Source organism: Triticum dicoccoides, chromosome 2B (assembly GCF_002162155.2).
Source record: "Triticum dicoccoides isolate Atlit2015 ecotype Zavitan chromosome 2B, WEW_v2.0, whole genome shotgun sequence".
NCBI classification, from domain to species: Eukaryota; Viridiplantae; Streptophyta; class Magnoliopsida; order Poales; family Poaceae; genus Triticum; species Triticum dicoccoides.
The window spans coordinates 613,455,981-613,472,195 of NC_041383.1; positions in this window are offsets into that span (position 1 = coordinate 613,455,981).

A 16,215-nucleotide genomic window follows, 5' to 3' on the forward strand; every position below is an offset into this window, starting at 1 on the left:
AATCCATGGCACCCCTGATAAACCAGCCAATCATACCAACAGAGAGTGTTGGGTTTTTAAACATGTCGGCAAGTTAAATGCCGAGAATAAGGAAAAATGGTCACAAAGCAAGGACGAGGACGAGGAGCCCCGGCCACCGAACATAGGGGGACAGAAGAAGTCCCCCCCCCCCCAAGAAAAACCGGTGAACATGATATATGCTACCCACATCCCCAAGAGGGAGCGCAAGCACGCGCTCAGGGACGTCTACGCAATGGAGCCAGTCGCCCCAAAATTCAACCCATGGTCGTCCTGCCCGATCACCTTCGATCGCAGGGACCATCTGACCAATATTCGTCATGGCGGTTCAGCCGCACTCGTCCTTGACCCAATCATTGATGGATTCCATCTTACACGAGTCCTCATGGACGGTGGCAGCAACATGAACCTGATCTATCAGGATACAATGCACAAAATGGGTATTGATCCCTCAAGAATCAAGCCCACAAAAACCACCTTTAAAGGTGTCATACCAGGTGTAGAGGCCCGCTGTACGGGCTCAATCACACTGGAAGTGGTCTTCGGATCCCCGGATAACTTCCGAAGTAAAGAGTTGATCTTCGATATCGTCCCCTTCCATAGTGGCTATCACGCACTGCTCGGACGAACCGCATTCGCTAGATTCAATACGGTGCCACACTACGCTTATCTCAAGCTCAAGATGCCCGGACCACGTGGTGTCATAACAGTCAATGGAAACACGGAACGATCCCTCTGTACCGAGGAGCACACCGCTGCCCTCGTAGCAAAAGCACAGAGCGGCCTTTTTAGGCAGAACTTTAATTCAGCGGCCAAGCTCCCGGACACTGTCAAACGAGTCCGGACTACTCTGCAGCAGGACAGTCCAGCTCGTCAAGAGCTTGACTAGCAATTCGGCCTCCATCCCAGTCCCGACCAAACGACGACATTCGTACCATGCATACATAACTACGCACTCAAAATACCATCGGCGTGGACGGAGGCACAACTAGATCATGGTCCATAATATGGCTCAACCTCCCGTGGACCCACATACTTTTTCTTTTTCTTTTTCTTTTCAGGTTTCCTTTTTCCCAGGTCCTTTCAAAGGATATACACATACCAAGGCGAGAAGCAGTATGGACGTGTGAGGGAATCTCTAGATGTTCTTTTCAATGACCATTCTACCTATTTTCTGAACTCGCACGGAGCTCCCCCTGGTCTTGGCAGGTTAATCAGCTATATTGTTTACCACACTATTTGTACAAATACACTTTGACATATTAATCAAATTGCAATAAAAATAGTCTGCGACCCAATTTATGTGGCATTAACTTGCCTTTTCATTTTATTTTGTTATTCTTATTGATTGCACCCGTACACTTTGGTACGCTTTAAATTGGCTAGGGGCTTCATTATGCCCCATAATACAACAACAAAGTCCGAACACTTTTTTACAGTATAGCTCGGCACCCCAAACTTATAGCATTATATGCATCGGCTCTGAATCATGTCTTTGGTCAATAGTTGGGTTGCCCGGCTCCTGTGCTTGCTACCTTAAGTTCCGCTATATCAGCTAAGGTAGTAAAGGGAGAACTACTGCGATTGTGTCCTGGTTCATCCGGATGAGCACCTCAATAGAGAAAGCCAAAAACTGACTGTCATGATGCGGTGCGAGCCGGTCACCTATTCGAGAGGTCACAAATCTTTTGCGATTGTTTTCCGCATTATGCGATGAATCAGTTTTTATCCGTTCAGGTGTTTACAGTACTCCAAGTCCGGACTTCCGAATACTAGGGGCGCCGCCTAAATTTTTATTGTCAAACTCCTATGGCTAAGTGAGGGTGATAAAGCCACATAGTCCGATTGCCTGGTTCGTTGCGCTAAACACCTCCTTTAAGAACTAAACTCTGGAGTAAAGAGTGTTTAGATTCACCCCGAACACCCCCGTACTTCCTATGTGGGGGTTGAAGCCGACGACTGGCCAACTCTCAGATTTAACAAAACGGCCGCACAGGAGCTAACATTTTAAATAATAGGCATTATATTACATAACAGTTCTGTTTCATAAGTACAGGACATGATAACATGAGTGTATTGATTCAAAGATAATATCCTTAGCACATTGCTCCGGCACAATGCGGGATCCCTCCAGTACATTGTCAAAATACAGCTCGGGCATGTGGTGCTCCTTGCCCGCGGACGGTCCCTCGGTTACAAGCTTCACAACGTCCATCTTCACCCAATGCATCTTGACTCGGGCGAAGGCCATTCACGCGCCCTTGATGCAGACCGACCGCTTGATGGCATCAAGCCGAGGGCAGGCATTGACCAGCCGCTTCACGAGCCCGAAGTAGCTGCTGGGTATGGCTTCAGTAGGCCATAGCCAGATTATTAATCCTTCATGGCTAGTTCGGCCGCCCTATGCAGTTTGACCAACTATTTTAGCTGATCGCTAAAGGGCACCGGATGTTCTGGTGCAAGGTACTGCGACCAGAACAACTTCTCCGTGGAGCTCCCCTCTTTGGCTCGGAAGAACTCCACAACATCCGAAATGCTGCGCGGTAGATCCGCAAACGCCCCTGGAGAACTGCAAATTCGGGTCAGTAAGAGGAACCTTTTCTTCACATATTTGCTCTGCATAATAAAGGCCTTACTCGCCACGATTTTTCTGGCCTCCTGGATTTCCTGGAGGGTGCCCTGGGCTTCAACCCGGGCATCGTGTGCACTTTGGCGGACCTTGGTAAGTTCGGACTCTTGATCCGCAATATTGCGCTCCAAGGACTCACATTTCTTCACGGCGTCGTGGAGCTCCTGCTGAACCTCATTGACCCTGGCCTCATGCTTCTCATGGGTGGCTTGTTCCTTGACCGCTCTCTCCTCGGCCTCGGCCAGCGCCTTCTTGAGGGTCTCTCAGGGAGTCCTGGATTAAGGGGTCCTCGGATAGCCAGACTATATACTTTGGCCGGACTGTTGGACTATGAAGATACAAGATAGAAGACTTCGTCCCGTGTCCGGATGGGACTCTCCTTTGCGTGGAAGGCAAGCTTGGCGATTCAGATATGTAGATTTCCTTCTCTGTAACCGACTCTGTGTAACCCTAGCCCCCTCCGGTGTCTATATAAACCGGAGGGTTTTAGTCCGTAGGACAAGGACAACAATCATAATCGTAGGCTAGCTTCTAGGGTTAGCCTCATCGATCTCGTGGTAGATCAACTCTTGTAATACCCATATCATCAAGATTAATCAAGCAGGAAGTAGGGTATTACCTTCATAGAGAGGGCCCGAACCTGGGTAAACATCGTGTCCCCCGCCTCCTGTTACCATTAGCCTTAGACGCACAGTTCGGGACCCCTTACCCGAGATCCGCCGGTTTTGACACCGACATTGGTGCTTTCATTGAGAGCTCCGCTGTGTCATCGTCATAGGGATTGATGGCTCCCTCCATCATCTCTAATGATGCAGTCCAGGGCAAGACTTTTCTCCCCGGACAGATCTTCGTATCCGACGGCTTCGCATTGCGGGCCAACTTGCTTGTCCATCTGGAGCAGATCGATAGCTACTCCCCTGGCCATCAGGTCAGGTTTGGAAATTTGAATTACATCGCCGACATCCGCGGAGACTTGATCTTCGACGGATTCGAACCCACGACAGCCGCTCCCTGTAGCCACGATGAACACGATTCAAATCTATCATCGGACTACGCTCAGGAGACCGCGCTTGTGACTGCCCTGGCCCTAGATCCAGAACAAATCACGCCGTCCGTGGACGGAGGGCTGGACCCCACCATGGAGGCCGCATACTCTACGGCGTTGGAGCCGAACACAGATTCAGCCTCTATCGAGGCCTGTGTCGTCGGACCCCCGGACTCGTCTCCGGATATGGGTTTCGAACCACGTGTGTCTGCGCCCGTCGAAACGGATCGGGCACCGATCTTGGAGTTTACCTCCGTGGACATCTTTCAGCACTCGCCCTTGGGCGACGTGGTAAATTCATTAAGATCTCTCTCCTTCTCAGGAGATTCTTGGCTGAACTATGTCCGGCTTGAGTGGGAAACGGATGACGAAGAACTTGGCTGCCCACCCACCACCCACTTGATAGCCACTGTCGATGATTTGACCGACATGCTCGACTTCGACTCCGAAGACATCGACGGTATGGACGATGATGCAGGAGAAGAAGAGGAACCACCGCCCATAGGGCGATGGACAGCCACCTCGTCATATGACATTTACATGGTGGATACCCCCAAAGAAGATAATGGCGAGGACAAAAAGGATACAGGTGAAGACAAAACTCCCAAGAAGCAGCCAAAGCACCGACGTCAGTGGCGCCGCTCTAAACCACGCCATGGTGAAAACAGCAATACCGACATGGGAGACAATAGCACTCCGGACGATGCCGAAGATAATGAAGACGACCCCGCCCAGCCAGGATTTGAACATGCCAGACGGGAGGACGGGCAAGCCAGCCCTGGTGAATAGGCCAATAATGAAGACTCGGAGAACGATAATCACATGTCCCACTCTGAGGACGAGGTGAGCCTCGGCGACGAAGAATTTACCATACCAGAGGACCCCGTCGAACAGGAGCACTTTACGTGCCGGCTCATAGCCACTTCAAAGAGCCTGATGAAAAAACAGAAGCAGCTTCAAGCTAATCAGGATTTGCTCACTGATAAATGGACCGAGGTCCTGGCAGTCGAGGAATACAGACTCGAGCGCCTAACCAAAAGCTACCCAAAGCGCAGATTGTTACCTCAATTCGACAGCGAAGCACTATAGCCTAAACTACCAGCGCGAGATACAACGGACCGACCACCAAGTGGCCGAGACAAATTGGCACATCAGCCCGAACGCAAGCCCGCCCCGCGTCGCCGAACAAGAACAAACGCAAAGGCTCAAGGGTATACAAATGACCTGCGGCACGACTTGGAAAGGAGAACATGTCAACCTAGATCGATCTACGGATCGCAGGAGCGCGCCCTAGTGCGCCACGATGGCCGCCACACCAGGTACAACAAAAACCAAACTGTCCGGGCCGAGTACCGCAGACCAGCTCCATCCAAACTGCGTCGCGATGTAGCCCGACATAGAGGCGCCGCACACCCCCTGTGCTTCACTGATGAAGTAATGGAACATGAGTTCCCAAAAGGGTTTAAACCCGTAAACATCAAATTGTATGATGGGACAACAGATCCTGCGGTGTGGATTGAAGACTTCCTTCTCCACATTCATATGGCCCGCGGTGATGATCTCCACGCCATCAAGTATCTCCCACTAAAACTCAAGGGACCAGCTCGACACTGGTTGAACAGTTTGCCCGAAAACTCCATTGGCAGTTGGGAGAACCTGGAAGACACATTTCTTGACAACTTCCAGGGCACTTATGTACGACCGTCGGATGCTGATGACTTAAGTCACATAATCCAACAACCCAGAGAGTCTGCCAGGAAATTCTGGACTTGGTTCTTAACTAAAAGAACCAAATCGTCGACTGTCCGGATGCCGAAGCCCTAGCGGCCTTTTAGCATAACATCCGTGACGAATGGCTAGCCCGACACCTTGGACAAGAGAAGCCGAAATCCAGGCAGCCCTTACGACGCTCATGACCCGCTTCTATGCGGGAGAGGACAGCTGGTTAGCACGCAGCAACAACGCCTCAAGTAAGCCTGGACATTCCAAATCTAGAGAGGACAAAGGCAAGCCCCAGCGCAACAAACACAAACGCCGAAACAACGGTGATAGCACCGAAGACACAACTGTCAATGCCAGATTCAACGGCTCTATTACCGTCCAGAGGAAGAAACCATTCAAAAGAAACAATCTGGGCACGTCCAATTTGGATCGCATACTTGACCGTTCATGCCAAATTCACAGCACCCCAGGAACACCAACTAACCATACCAACAGAGAATGTTGGGTCTTCAAACAGGCCAGCAAGTCAAATGCCGACAGCAAGGAGAGGGGGTCGCAAAGCGATGACGATGATGAGGAGCCCCGGTCACCAAAGACAGGAGGGCAAAAGAAGTTCCCTCCTCAAATTAAAATGGTGAATATGATATACGCCACCCACATTCCCAAGCGGGAGCAGAGGCGTGTACTTGGGGACGTTTACGCGATGGAGCCAGTCACCCCAAAGTATAGCCCATGGTCGTCCGGCTCAATCACCTTTGATAGCAAAGACAATCCAACCAACACTTGTCAAGGCGGCTCAGCCGCACTGGTCCTCGACCCAATAATCGACGGATTTCGCCTCACGCGAGTCCTCATAGACGGAGGCAGTAGCCTGAACCTACTTTATCAGGATACAGTGCACATGATGGGCATAGATCCTTCAACGATCAAACCCACTAAAACCACCTTTAAAGGTGTAATACCAGGCGTAGAGGCGTGCAGTACAGGCTCAATCACACTGGAGGTGGTCTTCGGATCCCCAGAGAATTTCAGAAGCGAAGAGTTAATCTTCGACATCGTCCCTTTTCGCAGTGGCTATCAAACACTGCTTGGACGAGCCGCACTTGTCTGATTTAATGCGGCACCGTTCTGCGCTTCCCTTAAGCTCAAGATGCCTGGCCCACATGGTGTTATAACAGCCAATGGAAACACCAAACGCTCCCGCCATACCGAAGAGCACACCGCGGCCCTAACGGCATAAGAACAGAGTGGTCTCTCGCTGCCGGACGTTAATTCGACAGCTAAGCTCCTGGACACTGACAAAAGAGTTCGAACTATCTCGCGGCACGACAGCTCAGCCTCATTAATAATTTCGGCAATGAACGGCGACGCAGCCAGGTGGTGTCCCACAATACGGATCAATCGCTGGGAGACACGCAAACTTTTTTGCATTTTCTTTTCAGGTTTCACCTTTTTGGCCTAGGTCATCATGAGGCGACCTGGCAACCGGACCTATGAAGGAACGGACTCATCACAGTGGGAGACAGCTCGGACGCGCATGGGAATCCCTCGATACTTCCCTTAATGATTATCATGCTATTATCTGGGTCCACATGCAGCTCCCGCCCTGGCCATAGTAGGTTTCGAGGTCATATTCCCCTTTATCGCACTACTTGTATTCATACACTTTGACGTATTATTCAATTACAAAACTGCGGCTGCATATGATGTTCACTTGCTTTCTTCCTTTTATTTTTATTGATATTATCTGTCAATTAGCAGCCGTACACTTTGGTACGCATCAATATGCCAGGGGCTTTACTGTACCCATAATACGGCAAACAAGTCCGAACGGTTGTTCGGCACCCCGAACTTATAGCACTATATGCATCAACTCCGAATCATGTCTTTGGTCAAATGTTGGGTTTGCCTGGCTCCTGTGTTTTGCTACCTTACGTTCCTCTATATCGGCTAAGGCGGCATAGGGAGAACTACTGCGATTGTGTCCCGGTTCTTCCGGACGAGCACCTCAGTAGAGAAAGCTGAAAACTGACTGTCATGATGCGGCGAGAGTTGGTCGCTGTTCGAGAGGTCTCAAAATCCATAAAGATTTCTTCCGCATTATGCGATAATCAATGCAGCGTGCGATGGATCGGTTTTTCCGATCAGGTGCTAATAGAGCCCCTAGTCCGGTCTTCTGAGCACTAGGGGCTGCGCCTACTTTTCTTTCGTCAACTCCTATGGCTAAGTGAGGGTAATAAAGCCGTATAGTCCGATTGCCTAGTTCGTTGCGCCGAACACCTCCTTAAAGGACCCAATACTGGGGTAAAGAGTGTTTGGATTCATCCCGAACACCCCCATACTTCCTACGTGGGGGCGGAAGCCAACGACTGGCCAACTCTCAGAATTAATATAACTAATGGCTGCACAGAAGGCAAAATTATTAAAAAACAAGCACTACATAGTAACCTTGTTTCATATTACAACGTCGGACGACATGAATATTCATGGGTAAATAATGTCCTGGGCACAATGCTCCGCCACAAGGCGGGATCCCTCCAGGACACCTTCGTAGTACAATTCAGGCTTGCGGTGCTCCTTCCCTTCGGGTGGTCCTTCGGTCATCAGTTTAACAGTGTCCATCTTCGGCCAATGCACTTTGACATAGGCGAAAGCCATTCGAGCACCTTCAATGCAGAACGACCGCTTGATCACATCAATCCAAGGACATGCGCTAACCAGCCACTTAACAAGCCCGAAGTAGCTGCTGGGAATTGCTTCGGCAGGCCATAGCCGAATTATCAAGTCTTTCATGGCTAGTTCGGCAGCCCTATGCATCTCGACCAGCTGTTTCAGCCGATCGATAAAGGGCACAGGATATTCTGGTGCAAGGTATTGCGACCAGAACAACTTCTCCGTAGAACTCCCTTCTTCGGCTTGATAAAATTGCGTGACATCAGATATGCTGCGCGGCAAATCCGCAAACGCCCCTGGAGATCCCCTAATCCGGGTTAGCAACAGGAATCTTTCCTTCACATACTTGCTTTGCATAGAAAAAGCCTTACCTGCCGCGATCTTTCTGGCCTCTCAGATTTCCTGGAGGGTGCCTTGGGGCTCGTCTCGGGCATCGCATGCGGCTTGCCGAGCCTCGCCGAGTTCGGATTGTTTATCCGACAAGCTTTGCTCCAAGGTCTCGCACCTCTCCACAACTTCCTGGAGTTCTTGTTGAACCTCAGCAACCCTGGCCTCGTGCTTTTCACGATCGGCCTGCTCCTTGGCTGCCCTCTTTTCAGCTGCGGCCACCACCTTCTTAAGAGCACTACAAAAAATACACTTCCATGATGATACGTGTTTGTCACAATAGGTCGCGTTTTCTGTCATGGATGTACATCCATGACAAATTTATGACAGAACCAAGATAGTCATACCTGTGCTGTCGTAGAAGTGTTCCATGACATTACCAAAATTATCATCACAGAAGTGTCCACTTCCATGACGATAAATCGCGTGTCACAGAAGTGCTTTCGTCAAGGGTGACCGACACGTGGCATCCATCATAACGGAACGCCGTTAAGCTATCGGGTTGGGTTTTGGATCCGATAACCCATTAACAACCCCGACTAATGGGGATTTTCCACGTGTAAAATTCTGATTGGCCAAAGGGAACACCTGTCAGCTCGTCAGTGGGCCAGATGTCGCCCGTCCATTGGAGGAGACATGCCTATGATACGTCGACACGTGGCGGAGCCCAACAGAGGCCCATATAGGTTAAAAAGGTCGGCCCAGTCAAAGGCCCGTAGTACTTAATCTGGTACTAGTGGGCCAGCCCAATAACAACCTGCTTAATAAAGGCCCATTTACAGCCCGAAGCCAGATCTGGCCCGTTAATTGTTCGGCCAAAATTTGGGCCCATTTACGGGCCGAAGCCAGATCTGGCCCGTTAATTGTTCGCCCAATATTTGGGCCCATTTGCGGACCGAAGCTAGATCTGGCCCGTTAATTGTTCGCCGAATATTTGGGCCCAACCACGGCCCATTGACTTTCGGCCTGTTAGAGGCCTGATGTAGTCATGGGCCCATTTCAGCCCGGTGTGACTTTCGGCCTATTAGAGGCCTGGTGTAGACATGGGCCCATTTTAGCCCGGTGAGACTTTCGGCCTGGGAATGGCCCGTGCTGCCCATGAGCCATATATGATCCGACGGGACATCGGGCCCACTAACGGCCCATGCTAAAGGTGGCAACAGTTAAGCCCAATGTGACTTTGGGCCTGTTAAAGGCCTGTCACGTAATTCGGCCCGTTAATGCCTGTACTAAGCTTTCGGCCTCTTAAAGGCCCATGATATAAGTGGGCCAACTAAGGCCCGAGATATGTTTCGGCTTGGTAACGGCCTGTGAGCTAACTGGGCCCAAAAAGGCCCGGTCCTCATTTCAGCCTGCTGAAGGCCCGTCGACAACTAGTGAAAATTGAGGCCCAACATGCATTTTGGCCTACTAAAGGCCCGTGGTTTCATCTCGGCCGTAATAGGCCAGTATAATACTCAGCCTGTTAATGGCCCAACGCTACCTGGGCCAAACTAAGCGCTGGGTCGACAAAGGGCCCAACTAAAATATAAGCTGATGTAAGTTTGGGCCTGGCGCAATGTGTGAAGGCCCCAATCATTCGGGCCCAAGAAAGACACAGGCCGGCCCAATTGTGGCCCGCTAAAAACCAGGCCTGTTAGAGTCGAATGTTTCGGCCCGGTCAACTACATCTGATTTTTTTAGATAGCGAATGATGGCAGTAACTAGTAGGAATTAAGAACAAACCTACTCTATACAATAAAGAAATTACGGCATAGCAACTAAGAACAAACCTACACTATACAATAAAGGATTTAAGGTATATTACATCCACTGGGCATCGAAGTTCGCCACCAGTGATCATAAAGCGCAACGAAGAAGCAGATTACAAAAACTGGGCACCATTGCAGCGTAAAAAAATAATACTGAACCAATACCACTTCCAAGACAGTTCAAGAAAGGTTAGCCTTGCCGGGGAACTGCTGTGCAAGCTGCTGAGTAAGGCTGTGAGACCGGCCTAGCATGTCGGTCATAGCTTCTAGGCTAGCTGTTTAGCGATGAGGTTCTCATTGGTGTTCTCCGCAATCTTTCTTAGAGATAGGACTTCAAGTCGAAGTTGAGTTGCAGAATGCCTTTCTGCTAGAACTTGGGACTGAAGAAGTCCAACTGATTCAGACAACGAATTCTGTGAGCTTGTCTGACTGCTAGTATCAAGTAACTTGAACACTGCATCAAGATACGACTTTGGGGTTGTCTCGCTATCTTCAAGATGTTTTGCCTTCTTAGCTGCAATATATGTTGGGTTTGTCTCACAGCCTTCAGCAAACTTGTGCATGCCATCAGGCATATCACCCTGAACAAAGGAGAGAGATGATTGGTTTTGCACGTGTATAAACAAACATGATAACTGTGCTGTTAATTCCATCCAATTTTAAATTAGAAAATAAAGAGTAAGTTCAAAATATCAATAGGATAATTTGGCATTGTTCATAATGCGGGGAGCTTCACCACACTACTGGATTACCATGTCAACATAACAAGCATAGATGAAGGGCAAATAAAATCATTATATCTATTTTGGATAATGTGCATGGCATGTTGTTCATATCATCAGCGACATCAGTAAGATAAAACAGGAGATGACAAGGTGCAAACATGGGCTGCTTCACCACACACTGGATTATAGATCCACAAAAAAGCATACATATAGGGAGTATTAATTAATGTGCATGGTATGAATAAGGAATTTGGTTTTACAAGTAAAACTTAGAACTTACGGTTCTTGCGAACATGCATTTTGGTAGAAACAACAAACTAAACAGCAGTAAACGATAGGGAGTATGAGCAAATTAAACAGTAGTTGAGGATAAAGGCTTTAGAAGTACTGACTTACATTAACAATTAACACCGGCTTTATAATGCCCTTCTCCATGTCAAGGGAAGGATAACTCAAGAATTTCAGCACAGAATCTTCTTCATAAGCATTGCCTGTACTCTACATTTTGTAGAGAGTAATTATAGATATGATAATACTGGAAGGGATAGAGGATAATGAAGATAAGATGCAGATTGATGCTACATAATCAACTACCAATCCCTGGAAGTACAAGCGTTACAGGACAAAATGTACTAACAAGAGCAATGGGCTACACTTGTGCACTGGCATTGTCTGTATTTTACTTGTTGGTAAGATTAAATATAGATATGATCTTTTTTAGTAAATGGTGGGCGGGGGAGATAAGGTGCAGAATGCTACACAATGAACCAATCCCTCTTCCCATAATACAAGAGTGTTTTGAACACCGGTGTACTGTACAAAACGTTCTTATATTATGGGACGGAGGGAGTAGCTGTTAATGTAAGTACAGGGATAGACCACGTTCAGTCCTTACAAGAGGACTGCAGAGCTAAACCTCTTCAAGAGCATTGGGTTGATTCTAAATTTATGTAAGAGTCCATACGGATCTTATAATGTCCACCAAATGGACGATTACAAGGATAACATGTGCAGTGATGCTACATAATCAAACAACTATGAAAGTAAGTATGGTCATACAGGGCAAGAGGTACTCACAAGAGCAATGCAGTGTGCAGTATAGTTGCGAGATTCTGTGGTCCCTTGAGAACGAATGTTCTTCTGCTAACAATTTTCATACAAGTGAGACATTAAGGCAAATGCAGAAATGTAGTTCAAATTGTGATGTGATAGCATAGACAGTACCTTACGCTGCAGCCGAGACCAATGTGTAACAAGATTATTCCAGTCACTGTCGGATAAATGTAGCACCGAAGACTTACAGAAATTTCGTTCAGAGGCTTGCCATCAAAGTGCGCTTGCCTCAGGTAGGAACGATACTTCATCAACGAGTGCTTGAAAAGCGCAACCAACCCTTGCTCGTCTTCACAATCCAGTTTGCTCCTCACCTATTTAAAAGAATGAAGTCTTGTGTCTTCTGTCAGCAAAAACATATGCAGTAATGACCATGAATAACATTAGTACATTACTTACGCGTAAGTTGCGGAGGAAGACTGGAAATTGTTCTGTGTCTACGGTAGAATCTTTCCATGAAGGAAAGATGCGCACAAAGTTCCTGACAACAACATAAGCTTCATCTTCTAAACTGGGAAGAAATAGAACAGGGGTCCTATTTGCTGCAATTGGGGCTCTCTCTAGTTCGAAAAGGGATTTGGCAACTGGATTTGGTGTACTCTTTGCTGGAATGGGGGGTTTTGCATCGTAGAGCTGGTGCTATGTCAACTAGCATAATCATACTGTTTGCTGCAGTTGGGGTCTGCTGAGTTGGGGCATCAGAAATGACCACTGTAGTAGGGCTAGAGTCTGCTAGAGTTGGGGTGTTTTGTGGGTCAGGTGATATTGCAACTACACCTAATGGGCTATTTGATTTATCAGGTGCCACTACCTTTTCTAAATAATTTGCTTGTGCTCCTCCACGATCAGCAATCACCCTCTTCCTTTTGAACGTATGATACACAAGAACAACATTTGAATGGATAAATATGGTATGATGACAGATGGAATATGTACTGAAAATGGATAGGTAGGGCGTATTCACATACACGATGTGTAAACTAAGCTAATGGCAGTTCAACAAAGTAGAAGCAATGCAAAGCATCAGTTGCAAGATATGTGCGGGCAATGTAACCTTGGAAAGTTAGAGCAAGTACCTTGATGGGTGAATAAGATAGGGCATCTTCCTCTGACTCCTCCACTAGGGAGCTACATTGACTTAGGTCTCCCTCTAGCTCAGAATCACTGTTAGGATCATATTCTGAGCATGAATCTGTAGGTGGAGAGTGTTTGCATTGCATTGCATCTAGACTTGATTTCAGTCCCTTAATGCCAAGTTTGACAGCCATGGCATTGTTCTGCTTTATTCTTTTCATGCGCGCAAGCTCATAATCATTATGATGCTGTTCAGAATCTGAGATTCATGAAAACATAAAAAGTAGTCAGATTATCTATGGAATGAATTGTGGATTCAACCCGAAGAGTGTCTCCCTATAAACCCCTGCATATGCAAAGTAACCCCCCAACCATGTTGACCAGACCACACACAGAAATACAAACCCCTTATGTCTATATAACATGCAGGCACACATTTCAAAACTGAAGTAGGAACATTAGAATCATATGAAATTCGTATTTGAACAAATAAACTAAGCAAGTATGAGTGGCATAATGTTTAGCTTCAAGGGTGGAGTGTTGGTAGTGCGACACAAAGCAAGTAGGCAGATTGTATTCCATGTAATAGATCGAAACCTATGTAAAAGCGGGAAATGCCACTTTCTTTCTATACAATGCAGTGTTCGTTGCCTACACATGATGGAAGAGATCACATAGAGAAATACTATTCACTCATATCTACGGTTCTAGTATTTACAAACAGGGTGGTCCACCCTAAAAGAATATTGACAACAAATATGACAAGGCAAGCATAGATGTAGTGAATCAATCATTTACTTGTGAGCTTACTAGGACAAGTATGTAGAATTGTAACTGCAGTAAGAGACCGTCCAAAATCTGAATGAAGAAGTTTGTCTAGCACTTATTGTTTGCAACTAATCGGCGTGAATAATTGGATATTATATCAAATGAGTAAGAAAGACAAGTAAAATTGTCAACAAACCTGGCTTGCAGTAGTAATCTGGGTCAATGTCACTACGACCAACAATCCGAAATGACTAGTGTCTGTTCCGAGGGCCGGAATTTTGAAAACCCTGTGAACTTTAGAGGTACTAAAGATTACCGAAATACACCTGAACTACTAAGTGTAGGTAGCACTGAGCACTCAATAAACCCTAATGACAGTCCTGCCTAATGAGTAATGAATCAATTAGAAAATGGGTGATGAGGAGTGGCTGCTGAGTGTTGAGGAAGTATCTCAGGACAAATCGGGTTGGATTGGTGGGTGCTGCACGCCTGAGCCCTGAACGGATTGGGAAGGTAGGCACGGTGGTGCGCCCGGGCAGCGGTGACGCTGTTGGGCGAGCGGCTCCTGGCCTCCTGTTAGTCCGGCGTCTCCTCCTAGAGTCATGCCGTCCGGGGACGACAAGTCGCCGACGAGGCAGGCGGCTGGGGGCGAGTAGAGATCGGAAGCGCGCAACAGAACAGAGGGGAATCGGGGCCTGGGACGACCCAAAATCCCAGGGTGGGCCCGCCCACCGTGGGCACCCTGTAGAGATACACACCCGAGCGGCGAACATGCATTTTCGAAACTAATATAGGAACATTTAGCTGACCAATTAAACAACTCTGTTTTAATAATATCAGATTCGTATTTGAACAACTAAGCTTGTTTAGCTTGATGGGTGGAGAAGTGTTATTATGACACGAAGCACGTATTCTGATCGTATAGTGATCATAAAAGAGGGAAACTCTAAGCATATTTTTTCAGCAAAAGAGGGTTTCCCCTCCGACTTCTATTAAAGAAACCACCACGGAACCAACATGATCAATTAAACCCTAAGCATGATCAATTAAACCGTATTATGGCTGTGCCATGTTAGATTTGAAGCTGCAAACCAAAGAAATGATATTTAGCATCCATTGTTTGCTTCGAACTAAGAACTAAATTCTAAGAGCTGAAAAGAAAGTAGAGTAACAAAGTTAAGATCTATTTTCTGGTTGAGATCAAAAAGTTGAGGAGATATGAAGTACCACCTCTCTTGCGGCGCCGTATAGGCATCCAGGGTGCGATGGCTGTCGGTGGCGTTGAAGCAGATCTGCGACGGTAGATAGGTGCATCGGGGGATAAGTCCCGTTGCGGTGGAAGAGAAGGTCGTGTGAGCGGCCCCGGCAAATAGGACGATGGCGCCGATGAAGCGAGAGGACGCGATGCAAGGCTATTGGTCCATCACCGTGGATGAGAAACGTCCATCTCTAGCAGTGGACGACGCGGTCTTGGTAGGCGCTCCGGCATGGTGGAGGACGGTGGCGATGGATGTGGTGGAGGAAGGCGGCAATGATGGGGTGGCGGACGGAGGCTGGTGTGGGGATGGTGTAACGCCCCAGATTCGATGCACCAGGTGTCTTCCAGTTATTCGCGTCGTTGCCATGTCATTTGCTTGCGTGTTGCATTTTTCCATGTCATCATTTGCCATGTCATCTACATGTTTTTCAAAACTTGCATCCATTCGGGTTCCCCCGGTTCTCTCCATTGTCCGTTCGGAGTCCAGACCACATTCGCTCGCGTCCGTTACCCCTCTCAGTCCTTGTTTCATGAGCGGGATAAAAACATTCTTGTAATGGACCGAGGTTTGCTGAGTGGCCTTGGTATAGCACCGGTAGACCTCCCGTCAAATTTCGTTCCATTTGGAGGTCGTTTGATGCCCCAACAGTTAACTGCGTAGCCCAAAACTCCTCTCTCTTTGCAGCCCAGCCCCTCTTCACCATAGCCCATGAGCCATCCAAACCCCCTCCATGCTCTCGGTCGTTCGATCACGATCGTCTGGGAGAAAACCGCACCTCATTTGGAGTCTCCTAGCTCCCTCTACCTATAAATATGTGATCCCCTCCGAATTCTTCGCAGTCCAAACCCTAGCCCCGCTCCCTCTCCGCCGCCGGACACGTCCGGCCTGAGCCGGACGAGACCGCTGCCGCGCCCGAGCAGTTGCGCTCCGCCACGTGGCCTCTGCCGACCGCCCGCCGCCGCAGCCCGCAGGGCCCGCGGGAGGCCCTCCTGGCCCGGATCGGCCGCCACCTCCGCCCGCGTCCCCGCCGCCTCGTTGCCTCCGCCCTTCG